Genomic DNA, 14,530 nt, shown 5'->3' on the forward strand with positions numbered 1-14,530 from the left:
GCTTTTTCTCCTAGGTGTGCTGGACTATGTGCTGTATTTATTATGACTCGAACCATAGAGTCGGGGAGAAACCATGTAGATTTTCCCTTCGTCATCCATCCCTGATCTGTCTGGATCCCTCCTAGTTCAGTCCATTTCTTGATTTCATCTGAAGTAGCATGTGTCTGGATATCGATTACATCTAGTGTGGGATCCCTAACTGTCATACAATGTGTCGGCACTATTGTCTTTGTCACATCAGTTGTCTGGGTGTGAGTCAATGCTGTATGTTTTGCTGTTTGGTCTGCCAGGTCGTTACCCTGGCCTGGGAAATGGAGTCTGTAACTTTAGTATGTGCTTTGCACTTCATGATAGAAATGCCTGAAGGCAGATGTATTGCTTCTAATAGTGCTTGAATGAGGGGACCGTGTTGGATCTTGGCACCGTGAGAGGTCAAGAAACCTCGTTCTTGCCATAACACTCCGAAGTCGTGTACGACTCCGAAAGCATAACGTGAATCTGTGTATATGTTAACATTTCTGTTCTTGGCTAGTATACAGGCTCGGGTCAGAGCGATGAGCTCTGCTGCTTGAGCGGACAGTGTATCAATACGATGTGTTTCTTTAACTTCAGTTTCAGTGGTCACTGCATACGCGGCCACTAATTCTCCTGTGCTTGTTCTCATACATGAACCATCCACGTAAAGTGTCAGGTCTGGATTTGTCAGTGGAACATCTGTTAAGTCTCGTCGGGGCTTTGTTACTGCATTAATGTTTTCTATACAATCATGCGGGGCTGAATCTGTCATAATCGAAGGTAACAATGTTGCAGGGTTTAGGATGTTACAGCGTCTGATTTCTATGTGTGGCTGGAATAGCGTCAATTCATAACCTGTCAATCGTGCTATAGTCAAGTGTTGAGTCTGGGTTCGGTTTAGAAGGACCTCTACAGAATGTGGAACTTGTACTGTCAATGGATGTCCTAATACAATTGAGTCGCTCTGTCTGATTGCTAGGGCTGTCGCTGCGACTGACTTTAAGCACGCAGGGAGTGCCTGGGCTACTGAATCCAATGTACTTGAAAAATAAGCACAGGGCTTATTTGAACCTGCTTGATCTTGTGTGAGGACAGACAACGCTGTTCCTTCACGTTCAGTAACAAAAAGTGTAAAAGGTTTGCTGTAACATGGTGTCGCTAAAACTGGTGCTTGACATAAAGCTTTCTTTAATTCCTCAAAGGCCTGTGTATGTTCCTGAGTCCAAGGAAGGGCAGTCGAAGTTGCTACCTCCTGTGTTGTCAACTGAATGAGTGGTTTAGCTAGAAATGCATATTGAGGGATCCATTGTCTGCAGTACGAGGTGAGGCCTATAAAGGCCCGCACTTCCTTTTGTGTCTGGGGTTGTGGCATGTTTACAATTAACTGGATGCGATCAGGAGTGAGCTGTCTCCCCACTTTGGACAGCAAGTGACCCAAGTACACAACTTGCTGAACACAGAATTGTAGCTTTGAAGGAGACACCTTGTGTCCCTTGTCGGCCAGAAAGTGTAAAACTGTCAGTGATGCTTGTTCACATTCGGGTTCACTTCGTGCGGTGATCAGCAGATCATCGACGTACTGCAGTAAGGCGGTGTTAACTGGCATTTGGATACAATCAAGTTGTCTTTTCAGTGCTTGGCTATAGATGCTGGGGCTTTCTGTGAACCCTTGAGGTGCGCGTGAAAATTTGAAACTTCGTCCATTTAAACTGAATCCGAAGAGGTATTGGCTCTCTGGATCAATGGGCACACTGAAGAAGGCGTTCTTGAGGTCAATTACAGTAAAGAACGTCGCTTCTGAATCAATAGCAGTCAATAAGGATGAGATGTCGGGAACCACAGGATACTGTGGGACAATGCATTTATTGAGTTCTCGTAAATCAATCACCAGCCGATATACTGGCGGTGCATTGGGATCAGTACGTTTAAGAATCGGAATGATAGGGGAATTACAGATATTGGAGTCGGTTTCGACGACCACTCCTTGAGCAATGAGTTCCTCAATGATTTCCAGTAAAGCCACTACAGCATCGGGTGGTAACTTGTATTGTCTGATTTGTGGTAAAACAACTCCTTGTTTGAGTGTAACACGGTATGGTGTGATGTGCATGCAACCTACATCGGTTGGGCCTTGTGCCCACAGGTGTTTCGGTACATTCTTCAATCTGACATCAAACTCTCGTAATACATAGTGACCCTTAAAGTCACGCAGGAAAAGTCTAACTCCTTCCGGAGAACAACATATCACAGCTCCTAGAGCCTTTAGTGTTTTGATACCTAACAAGTTTTCTGGACATGATTTAGTCAGTAACAAGTCTGTAACACGTGATAATGGACCTACAGCTAGGGGGACTGGTTTCGATACTTCATTTACAATCGGCTGTCCTGAAAAACCAAGGGAAACATTCTGTGAGCCTGAGAGGGGTGCCCCTGGGACTTCATTATGGCTGATTGTTGTGCGGCTTGCCCCTGTGTCAATTAAAAACTTTCTGTCTTTTCCCAATACTTGACTGTGTACATAAGGACCCTCTTGATCTACAGGAATCTCAATAAGAGGCAAGCCAACCTCCCTCTCTAGGCTGTTTCATGTGTATCGCTGATAATCGGGATAATCAGATTGGGCATACTGGTTCATCTGCCGTGAAACTTGCTGCGTCGCGGCAATGGGCTGTGGTTGTGGCTGAGATACCGCTGCGGTCTGTGCTGTATGTGGTGAGGCATGCGTAGGTTGTGAATTCTCTGAAGTCTGTTGCTGGACCTGGTCTTGTCTAGGCGGATGCGGTCTTTCTTTAGTTTTACCTGTTGCTATATTGTGTTTCAGGACTGGACATTCATGTACGTAGTGACCTGGCTGTTTGCAATAGTTGCATGTCCCTTTAACGGGAGCTGCTGCATTACCTGTCTGGGTCGTACCCTTCCTCTGACCGTCGGCTGGAACCGACTGGGCCACTAACATTTTCAATTTCGTGTCTTTCATACGTCTCTGTTCGTGATCCTGTTCTTCTCTAATTCTGTTCTGGTGGTATCGTAACATTTGTAACATCTGGGATGGCGTATTTGCTTGCCATGTACTTTCAACTTTATATACACGGTTCTTAACTGATGTCAGGGAATTCTCCACTAATTTTGTTACAAAAAGATGTGGGTATGACTCGCTACCTGGTTTCAGGCCACTATTTATAATGAAACATTTTTCGAATCTTGAATAGAAGTCACTAGTATCTTCATCGTGTTTTTGTTTACAGGCTGAGATTGCGTCCCAGTCTTCCTTTTTAGTTGTCAATAATCTTGGCAAAACCTGTACTATCAAGCCTGGTAATGCTTTAGCTTTCTCCCCAAGGCCTAGCCCTGGAGTACGAATCTTTTCCTCGTCTTCTATTTCAGTCCATATAATCTTTTTATCTCCCACTTCCCATTCTTTTTCCTTGAGTTTCTCGTAGATGCCGGTTGGTAACAGTACTTTTAGCAATTTCATAATATCTGTATACGTGTAATCTCCCATGAGTAACATGTCTTTAAGTTCTCGGTGAAAACCTGCAGGGTCTTTGTCATGACAGGGTACTAGTTTCTTCATCTCTAACAATTCTAACTTTGTCAAAGGTGTGTACACATACACACGTTTCAGGGTATTATCGGCACCCATAACTGGGTGTACTTCTCGTAAAGGATTCTGCCTGTCAAAATGCTCCAAATGAAACATTTTTCTTTCTGGGGGCGGAGCTGAAACATAGTGTGGGCCTAAGAAAGCGTTATATTTGCGTCGTTGTTCGAGAATTATTTGAATTAATCTGGTACTTAGGCCTCTCCATCTATTCATAAGTAGTGCTTCCAATGTATCAGGTAAGGGACCTGGATCAGAATGTTGATTCCTGTATAACGTGAGAAGATGCTGAATCATGTATACACCAGCTAATTTCTGCTCGTCTGGGGAAAGGTTCAGAAATGTCTGTGCTACTGTATCATCATTGTACGTGTTAGGATTGTCAGCCCATAGCACTGCTGACCGGGCTAGTTCTTGTTCATCCATAGAATTGAGTACATGGTACCCCATTCGTTCTTGAAGCATTTTATCAGTATCTTGAAACAGATATTCAGGAGAACTTGGTTTTGATATGCTGGAGAGAAAAACTCTCTTGCTTTCTGGACGAATACCTTTCCTAAGGTAATTTCCCTTACCTACATACGCTATCATTTCTTTAGTCGTATCCGGTTCTTCAGGTCCTTCCTCCTCTGAGGAGTCATTCCTGTCACTTTCTTTTTCTTTTTCGTGTATTTCTATTATCGCTTTTCTAATTTTCCTGTACATACTTGCTATACAATTCTGTCTATCATGGTTTCCGTCGGCTATATTCTGACCCCAGTTGTTTAGTGCTTCCATCTCTTCCTGGTCTACTCCAGGCCTGTCTCGTTCTCTTATTAAGCAATTTATGAAGAAACGTAATATACAACCTTGAGTGTCAACTTTATGGTGAGCCAGCGCTTCTTTAATACTTTCAGGATCTTCCCCAGTCTGGACAAAATGATATATTCTATCTAGGTGTTCGGTCATTCCTGGAATTAACACTAGGTAATCTGCAACTTTTCGTAAGCGTAGTGATGCTAACAACATTCTATCGTCTTTACCGGGTACTGGATCATATCTGCAAAATTGAAGGGGTTCTTTAAGCATGTCGAGACGGGGTGATTGGGGTGTACGTTGCTTCATTATGTCCCTAAAGTTCAATCTGTGTGTTGCTGGCGGGGTCTGGAGACCTCCTGTCGCACCTCCTGTAGCGGGGGCTTGAAAATTGTATGTCTGTGGAGTCAGTATCTGTACCTGAACTTGTCTCTTATTAGAACCAGGCGCAATCGTATTTGGTATATTAATCTTAGGTGTGGGAAGTGGTGGAGGTGGAGGAGGGGGCGGAACAGGCTGTCGAACGGGTGAACCTTGTTGCGGCAATGGCGGGATATGGTCTTGAGGCGGGTTGCCATCTCCGTCACCGTCAGTAGGCGGGACGCGGGCACGTGTATTGGTGTAAGCGGGTGCTACATCGTCTAGATAGGAAGCAAGAAATATGTCTTTGGTGGTCCTGTGACTTACTTTAGTCGGAACCAATGGCGACGGCAGATTTTTTGGTATTTCTGAAGTGGCTTCAGGCAAACCCTCGGCCACAAGGTACATGCCATTTACAAGATTGTTTCACATACGGTCTACTTGTTCTCCTTTTACTCGTATCCCTTCAGTAACTAATTCGTTTTCTCGGACTCTATCTGACTCTTCTCTATGTCGGTCTTCTCTTCGGAGTGCCTTTTCGGCACGTTTATGTGATTCTTTACGCCAAAATTCTATGGCGTCTTTCTGAGATTGTCTGGCTTTCTTTTTCCATAGCGCTTCTTCTACCTTCATGATGCACTCGGCATCCCATGTTCCTGTAACGGGCCATCTGTGTCTCTCGTCTAGGTGCTTGGTATAATCGGCCCATAAATCTAGATACAGTATGGCATCTAAGCCATGCTTATGGTACATAAAATTTCCAGGAGTGTCCCTAGGGGGGATAGGAATTTCTTCCTCTAGTATCCCTTTCCTAGTTCCTATCTGTCTTAATTTATTGAAAAACGGCATCTTGTGACTTAGTACTGGATACTTGATACTTGTTACTTACTCTGAACACAGCTAGTTACACAAAAACACAATAATGTACATCAAACAGTCACTCATACCACGACATTAATCACATGAAAACATTTTGAACATATATGACTACCTTGATACTAGATGTGCCGCTAAACAGCACGGATACACTGTCGAGAACAGTGCAAGAACTTGAATAACTGATATACTGCTAAACAGTACAGATACACTGTCTAAAACAGTGCAGACCGTGTTTGTGTACCCAAACCCGTCTTTACCGGATACATAATAATGCACCCATCTAGATACGTCCCAGCAATGGTACTCACTGGGAAGCACGGAACAGAAGGCCTCGGAAAACTCGACTGGACTGGACTGGGCTCGGCTCGACTCGACACGTGGATACTTCGGAAACTGGTGGGCCTCTTGACACCTCGGACCTTGCTTCTTTCGGCTAGGCTCTGGTCGGGATCCTCCGCACTCCTCACCGCCTCGTCTGGGTGCTGATCGCAGTCTCCGTCACCTCCGTGGGCCAGAGGGAGATACAGGAAATCCTGCGGGTACGCGTAATTGTCCGTCTTGACTTATGGCAGGGGGCAAAGGTTGCAACGCACCAACCGGCGCGTAAGGTGGGGGAGGGGTCCCTATTCGGGCGCCAAAATAATGTGGTAAATATTTGATTTACCGTCCTAATTTCTATGCAGGTAAGTACTTAATCAAAAATAACTCAATCGGAAAGAAAGACGCAGAGTCCGTGGTGTTAGAGTTCTTAGGGGTTTTTTTCCTTTAAAAGGAATGGTTCTGGTACCGGATATCGGGTTCCTGACACCACTGGGGTGCAGGAAGGGATAGAGCATACTTTATTGACAAGACATAACTTTTATACTTAAACCATATAATGAATACCAATACAGTAGGCGTAACAGCTGAGAGAAACAAGATAAAAACACACACATGTTAGCAATACGTAATCAAAAGGCGTGGACTGGGCGTGAACATAGAGGTGTGTGCTAGAAACGTCACCTAAAAGTGTCACAAGTGGGTGGATACATAGCAGGATCTTGCATTGTCAGCAGAAATCTGAGGTCTGGATGCGCGCGCAGCTGCATGACGTGTGATTGACGTGGAGCTGGAGGGTGCAGGGGACTTGACATTTACACTAACGGAAAGAGACAGAAGTCTGGCATGTCAGATCAACTCGTACCTATATCATATCTGATATCTGATGTTTGGGAACCATATTATCTAGAGGGAAAGGTCTCTTGGGCAGAGGCTATTCTATACTGACTGTGAGTGCGTGTATAAGCGTCTCCGTGTCTGCATGAGATGCGAGGGGGGCATGGGCCTACCATGGTAACAGAAGCTATGAATTACTTGCACGGAGACAGTGAGGCCAGGCCCTTTGCTCTGCAGCTGGAAGGATGTTTACTTTGAACTAGTAGGCAGGAATGTATGTTTGAGGAGCGGAGCAGATAATTCGAAGGTTGAATACAGTCTTGGCAGGCAGCAGGCTGAGCTAAGCGCCGTTAGCCGCGCAGGGAGTAAGGCAGAGGTCACGGGTACAGAGGCAGCCCAGGCTGAGGCGTTCAGAGTCAGAAGGCAGGAAAAGGCTCGATGGCAGAATTCAGGGGCCTACTTCGCCAGAGCTGAAAAACGTGTAGAGTACACCACAAAAAGACGTTGGCATGGCATACTTAGAAACGGAATATTCAACCCGTTCGGGGTGAATCTGAAAGAGGACATGTTAACGTTGGACGCAAATGTATTTGCGTCTTCATAGCTGGCACAGGAGGGAAGTTACATGCACTTTAAGCTTGTACATGGAGACGGTGGGGTACACGTTAGGGAACATTTCTTGACTATAAAATTTATATTTCCTCAATGCTGGGAGACAAATCAAAATACCACTGGGAGCATCATAAAACGTTGAGTATTCCACTAAACATAGACAGTGCACAACCTCAGTCTCAGACCATGACAGCCTCTGCAGAATAAGTACTTTTCTACTGGTTTTTGTAGACACCTCTAGCTCTTACCTATCTTGATATTTGATGTAAGTATACTGTATGACCCAGGGCCAAAAACATTGAAAAAACTCAGAAAGTCTCTGAGTAATGTCTCCTTTATGCAATTTATTTAGTGGCTAGGCTTTTATAGTGCTGTGTATAATGCAACAACTTAACCTCTCAAAAATACTTCTGAGGTTTGTCTATTTTAATGTGTGGTGATAACTTTAAAATTACAGCGGATGAGAGATTTTCCGAATTGCGTGGTGAAGTTTTATGAGTTGTATTTAATTGAAAAGATACATGTGTATATATGAAATGCATACAGCTCTAAAAATTGTCACTTCATTGCTATCTAGTTTGTGTAATAACAGGGGGCTTTGCTCAGGAATGTTTATTATGCGTGTTTTGGTAGGCCGGAAGAATGCAATTACATATGTGTTACGTCGAGAACAGGCTAAGAATACGTCATAAAATAGAGATTTTCATCCTGACTTCAAAATAGCAAAAGGAATGTAATTCTCATGTTATCACTTAGTTACTTCATCCATGCTAACTGGGTTCCTCCTGTCCCTCAAAAAATGTCATGTCACCTGTTGCTTGGGTGCATAAATGTGGGCTCATGAATCAACTTATGCCATCACCATTTTACCACCATATTTACACTATATACGTATATATAATACAGTAAGCAATTTTTGTACCGTTGTATTTTTTCAGTCCATTCTTTAAAAAAATGTGTTTTCCTGCAATGTTATTTTTTTTAAAGTGCATTCACCATTAAAATTGTAAATATATGCATTGCAATGTGCTTGAAGGGCACTTTGTGGTTTTCCACTTTTCACTTCACGAGTAAGTGTGAGCGGGAAATCCGTTACGCTCGCGGATTTTGCGGATTTTTGGGAAATCCGCAATCCGCGAATTTTGCAGATTTCCCGCAAAATCCGCAAAAAAAATCAGCGAACGTAACGGGTTCAAAAGTTGAACCCCCACTCATGCAACTATTTTACAATGGCGCCAGCAAGCTGCCAGCGCCGTTGTAAAATAGTTACAAAGTTAGCTTGCACAGGAACCACTAGATAAAACGAAGCAAGTGCTGCTTTATTTTATCTAAGTGCTTCCCGTGCAAGCTAACTTTGTAACTATTTTACAACGGCGCTGGCAGCTTGCTGGCGCCATTGTAAAATAGTTGCATGGCTGGGCACAGGTCTGCAGCTCACTCAAGAGACCCCTGCGCCCTTCGGGGCGATTGCATAGTAACACACACATGGTCGCTCGAACTAGTTGATGCTCAAATTCAGTGACTCATTCATTAGCCCAAAAACAATCGTGAGCGTCGTCGAGGCTGGACAGGTGTGCCTTCTTCCCAAATCTACCGTGGAAAATCAGCTGTGATGCTGGATAGACTTTGCATCCTTGACTTTCACGAGCGCAATACCCGTGTTGTTCCTGTGACCAGGAGCTTCTTTCTCTTCATCTGCTGAACTGATCTTTCTCTGACCTTTTATTCACACAAGAGGCACATACCCTACTGGGCACATTGTGTTCGCACGGGTTTCTGCAAGTTCGCACACGTTTTGTACAATTTCGCAATTTGCGAAATTGTACAAAACCCTCGCAAACTTGCAGAAACCCGTGCGAACAAAAAAAAAAAAATCCGCAAATTTTGCGGGAATTCACGGATTTTGCGGATTGCGAGTTCGCAAATCCGCAAAATTCGCGAACGCGAGATTCGCAAAATTCGCCCATACTTATTCACGAGCCTAGATGTGTTTGCCATTTTGAGATTGCATGTGGATGGAAGGGATCACTGACAGAATATTGAGGAGAAGAATATCAAGCTTCCAGAATAGCGAGGTAAAAATATTGAGTGACAGAATATCGACTTCCTGTCTACAAACAGGTAAGTACAAAATATTGAATCCTAAATATCGTTGTCAATAATATAGTTTGCTAAAATAACGACTTTTTTAAATGTCTTAAAAGTAATATAAAATTAATTAAATAATAAATATAATTAAGTAAAACATACTTAAAAATAATCAAGAAACGTTAAAATTAATACATTATACATGTATTGTAAAAAATAAACATGCATTTTTATTTTTTATTATATATATTAACTTAATAATATTAAAAATATTTAATTTTTTTAAATATAACATGATAAAAACATAATTATTGGATAGCAGGTGGGTAAAAATTACTATCTCCACTCCAGTGAATGCAACAGTAGGAAAAGTGCTGGATAGCAGGAGGGTAAAAATTACTATTCCCACTCCAGTGTGTGCAGCAGCAGGGAAAGTGTTGGATAGCGGGTGGGTAAAAAGTTACTATTCCCACTCCAGTGAGTGCAACAGTAGAGAAAGTATTGGATAGCGGGTGGGAATAATTTAATATTCCCACTCCACTAAGTGTAACAGTAGGGAATGTGTTGGATAGCGTAGGGAATAATTTAGTATACCCACTCCTGCAATATAATTAACATTAGTTAACAAGTAATTATTTTTTCTAAATTAATTTACCTCCCACCCCTATAAACATCACCTACAATATTGTAAAATAATAATAATATATTAACCTAATTAATTAACAATTAATCAATTAATTACAATTAACAATATAATTAATAACCATCAGATCTAAATCAATTCACTAAATTAACACTATAAAATAACTTTTAATGAATATAAAATAAAAAATTATAAAAATTACATTTAAACTAAAGTACTTCCTACCCTACCCCTATGTACCGTCAAACCACTCCTAAAACAAAGTACACAATCACCATATTTACACATTAATTAAAATCTAATTAATAACGAATAATAAAAAAACACAACTAATATAATTACCAATTAAGTATTAATTGTTCTTAATCAATGTATAAAATAAGTATTAATACATTAATTAACATAATTAACAATATAAATATTAAATACTAAATTATTAATTAATAAAATAATTAATACATTTCAATTAAATTACTTCCCACCCTATTCTCCTATAAACCCACAACTCGCTACAGAATTAAATTACGCAAAAACTAATTAACATATAATTAATTCTAAATAATTCTAAAAATATATATTATAAATAAATTACGCAAACATTAATTAACATAAAATTCATTACTTTAAAGATATTCAAACATACATTACAAAAATAATACATACTTTTAACACATATTCTAACACTTAACACACTAAAAAAAAATCAATATTTTTAACAACTATATTATGACTGTCGATATTACTAACTTCAACATTATGAAAAACGATATTTCTTACCTGCATTTCGATATACTGCACCACTATATTTTTGTATGTCGATATTATGTCCACTTGATAATTAAAACTCGATATTGTGACTGTTTACCGGATGGAAGTCTATGTATTATTCTACGCGATTGAGCTAGATAGCCCCAAGAGACCGATTAGTTGAGCCCATCATTTAGTCAATGACACCGTATATGTGATGTCAATATGAATTATATCACAGGGAACATGAAGTGCTTAATATTTATATACACATATATAAATGAGCTTTAATTCTCAATAGGCCTCATGCCTGCTGTGCTCTATTGCTGTGAAAAATCTTCAGAAGATTTAGCTCCCACTTACTATTGACAAATAGACAAGGAACCAAAAGAATTATAAAACATGCAAAGTGTTCTTAAATTTGTTCTGTGTGCAGAGAGGAGAATAAGTGGTGTGCGCCTCCTTGAGGTGACTATGACATGAAGGACATCCAAAGACCCCTTGGATTGAGGAAGGGCGAAACATAGTCTCCTCTAAACCATTTGGAGTTGTTAAGAAACAGGAAACAGTTGTATCTGAATTATGTTAAGAGTAGATGGAGCAATGCCTTCAGTGGTAAACATGGGCAAGGACCACACAGTTGCACAATAAAAGTGCCAATATTTGGGCAGACAGCTCATTATTACCAAACTCTGCGTACAACCGACAGACCCTTTCCAAAGCCACCTTTCACCTCATGGGCACTGCCTGTCAGGAACAGTGTTATGCCTAACATGGGAGGCAATTGTCTTGTGAGAAACTCGCCCGCGGAGTCAGGACGGCTCTAACACGCTGCAGGTGCCTCGTGTGCATTCCTTTGGAACTCCATCGGGGACAATTATGAACAGACAAATTTTAGCTTGCTCCTCCCAGCTATAAGATTGGTTCTTGGAAGCAAATAAGAAACATTTACTTAAGCCTCTGCAGAAATCACTGCAATTTGTTGCATAATCCACCTTCATCACGGTAATCAGGATCAGAAGTCCTTGCAGCACAGCTGGATGGTAACACTTCCTAGGAAAAACATAGGACTCGTAGTTCCTTCAGCGGAAACAAAAATGTGTACATCACAATACACCGCAGTAACTCCTGCCTTATAGAACTTCATATGATTTGAAAGACAACTAATATTAAATGTGTGCAGCACTCCGTAGAGTTCCACAATAGTGATAAAAAAGCAAAGGAAGAGAATACTGTAAAAGATCCTCGAAAAATCAAACGTAGACTGTAGAAAACTGTTTTTCCAAAATATTAATAATCCTTTTAAAAACAGTAAAATAATTCTGACAAACGTTGGCAAGCATTGTTTGTCATTGAAGAGACCTTGATTTGACCGTACCAGGTTACTTACTGACAAACCTTGTAGAATTTTCCACCATTGGCAAAACTAAGGGGCATATTACCATGGGGGGCAATAGGCAATTATCGCCGGTTTAGCGGCCGTTTTCGGCCGCAAAGCGGCGATAAATCTATCGCTATATTAGCAAGCTGTCGCTAACTGATGTTAGCAACAGCTTTTAGGCGATAGCCAGCGGTTTGGGGCCCGCTTTGCATGTCAGCGATATTTATCGCTAATGACATGCAAAGTGGGCGTACCCAACCTGTTAGCGACTGAAAGTAGTCGCTAACGTCGCTATCACCTATTAGCAAGGCGGGTGTAGCGATGGAAATATTCCCGCTATCGCCAAAAATAAACGCCTGCTCAGACCAGTTCTTAGCCATGTTATCCAATGGGAGGTGGATAACATGGCTAAGAGCATTTCGTCGCTAATGCGTGAATATCGCTGTATTCTCAGCGATATTCACGCTATCGCCGGAAAAATTATCGCTTTGGAGATAAACGTTGCTAATAGCACGTTATTTCAGCGATAATTTCCGGCAATGCTTAGCGATAAAATAATCGTTGCTAAGCTTAGTTAGCGATAAATATCGCTACTCGTTGGTAATATGCCCCTTAGTCCCTCATTACGAGTCAATTTATTTCTCCCAGAATGGCAACTGCTACTGATATAGCGCAATTCGCATTTACGAGTGTTTCAGGTCCCAGAATTCTTGGATTCAAAATCTCCAGATCCTGATAATTCGGGGGCAGAAAGATTGGGCATCCCAGAGGGTGTAGGAGCTGAGGCTGAAAGAAGCAGCATTCCACAGTCCTGTGTGCTGCCTGCTGCAGTCCAATGGAAGGAGCTAATGCCAGGGGTGGTGTGGTGATGTAGTGTTTGGATTGTTGACATGTCATGGAATGCAGCAATGTCAATAGGAGCTGCATTCCATGTATGTCAGTTATACTAAGGAGTGCCTGCTGTACGGACGCATATTTTGTTTCTCAATAAACATAGGAGCTTATTTACAAGGCCCTTGCGTCACTTTTGCGTCATTTTTAACATGGGGAAAAATGATGCAAAAGTGGCATATCCCCATATCTTTTAACAACAATCCTTGAAGTACTACAATATTGTGGCGATGAGCGGAGTCGCAGGGGCCAGAGGATAACAAAGAGCGACAAGGGCAGTGCAGTGTTTATTCGACATCGTGTGGAAGGTGAGAGGTGGCAGTTGTTTTATTAGACGAGGCGACGATTCATATATGTGTCACGCAGGCTCGCGCCCAGCATAGAGAGCCTAGCCTTTATTCATATTTATTTTGGCCTTAACCTTCATTTAACCCCTCCTATGCTCATGACGGAGCCGCTCCGTCATGAATATCGGCTGAGCTGTGCTCATGACGGAGCGGTTCCGTCATGGCCCTGCCGCCGCGCCTGCACGGCGCTGATTTCGCGCCTGCACGGCACGTTCTATTAAGCGGGCGGGGCCATGACGGAACCTCTCTGTCATGAGCACAGCGCAACCGCAGCTTGTGACGGAGCGGCTCCGTCACGAGCATGCGAGCTCCGCTCGGGCCGCCCCCCCTAGCGCTGCGGCGGAATTGCCGCCGCAGCGAAGGGGTTAATGCAGCGGGTGAGGAGCACAATCCTGGCATTTTTAATTACCGACCGGCACAAATGCAGTGTGAGGATATGAGCTCTATGGTATACACCCCTTACAACGCATCTTTTACTCCGCACTACCATTACAACGCAACTTTTACTCCGCATACCATTACAACGCATTGCGCTTGGGGGCGCTCTAGGATAGGGAATAAGTATAATTTACTATCCAACACCTTCCCTAGGGTCCACGGGGACTGGAGTTAGAATAGTAAATTATACTTACCACTATTCAGCACCCCAAAGCGCTATGCGTTGTAATGGTATGCGTTGTAACGGTATGCGGAGTAAAAGTATGCGGAGTAACATGGTATATCCGAGCTCTATTGTCAAGAGCGTCCACGAGCTATGTGTCTGCGCATGCAGTTTTGTTGTTACAGTTCACACTCTGCTGCAGTCTCTATCGGCCAGCGTCTGAACAATCAGGGAGGCTCGCAGGTGCAGTCTACGATGGCAGACGGTGAAAGTATAAATTACAAAGCAGCAAAATCTATTAGAAGATTACTCACAAGGGTGACAGAAGCTGGTATGATGGCCAGTGGAGTTCTCCCAGCAGCCTCATCGTCTCACATTCTGTGTTCAAAGTAAACGAAAAAGTAGGATTACAACA

Source organism: Lissotriton vulgaris, chromosome 3_1 (assembly GCF_964263255.1).
Source record: "Lissotriton vulgaris chromosome 3_1, aLisVul1.2, whole genome shotgun sequence".
NCBI classification, from domain to species: domain Eukaryota; kingdom Metazoa; phylum Chordata; class Amphibia; order Caudata; family Salamandridae; genus Lissotriton; species Lissotriton vulgaris.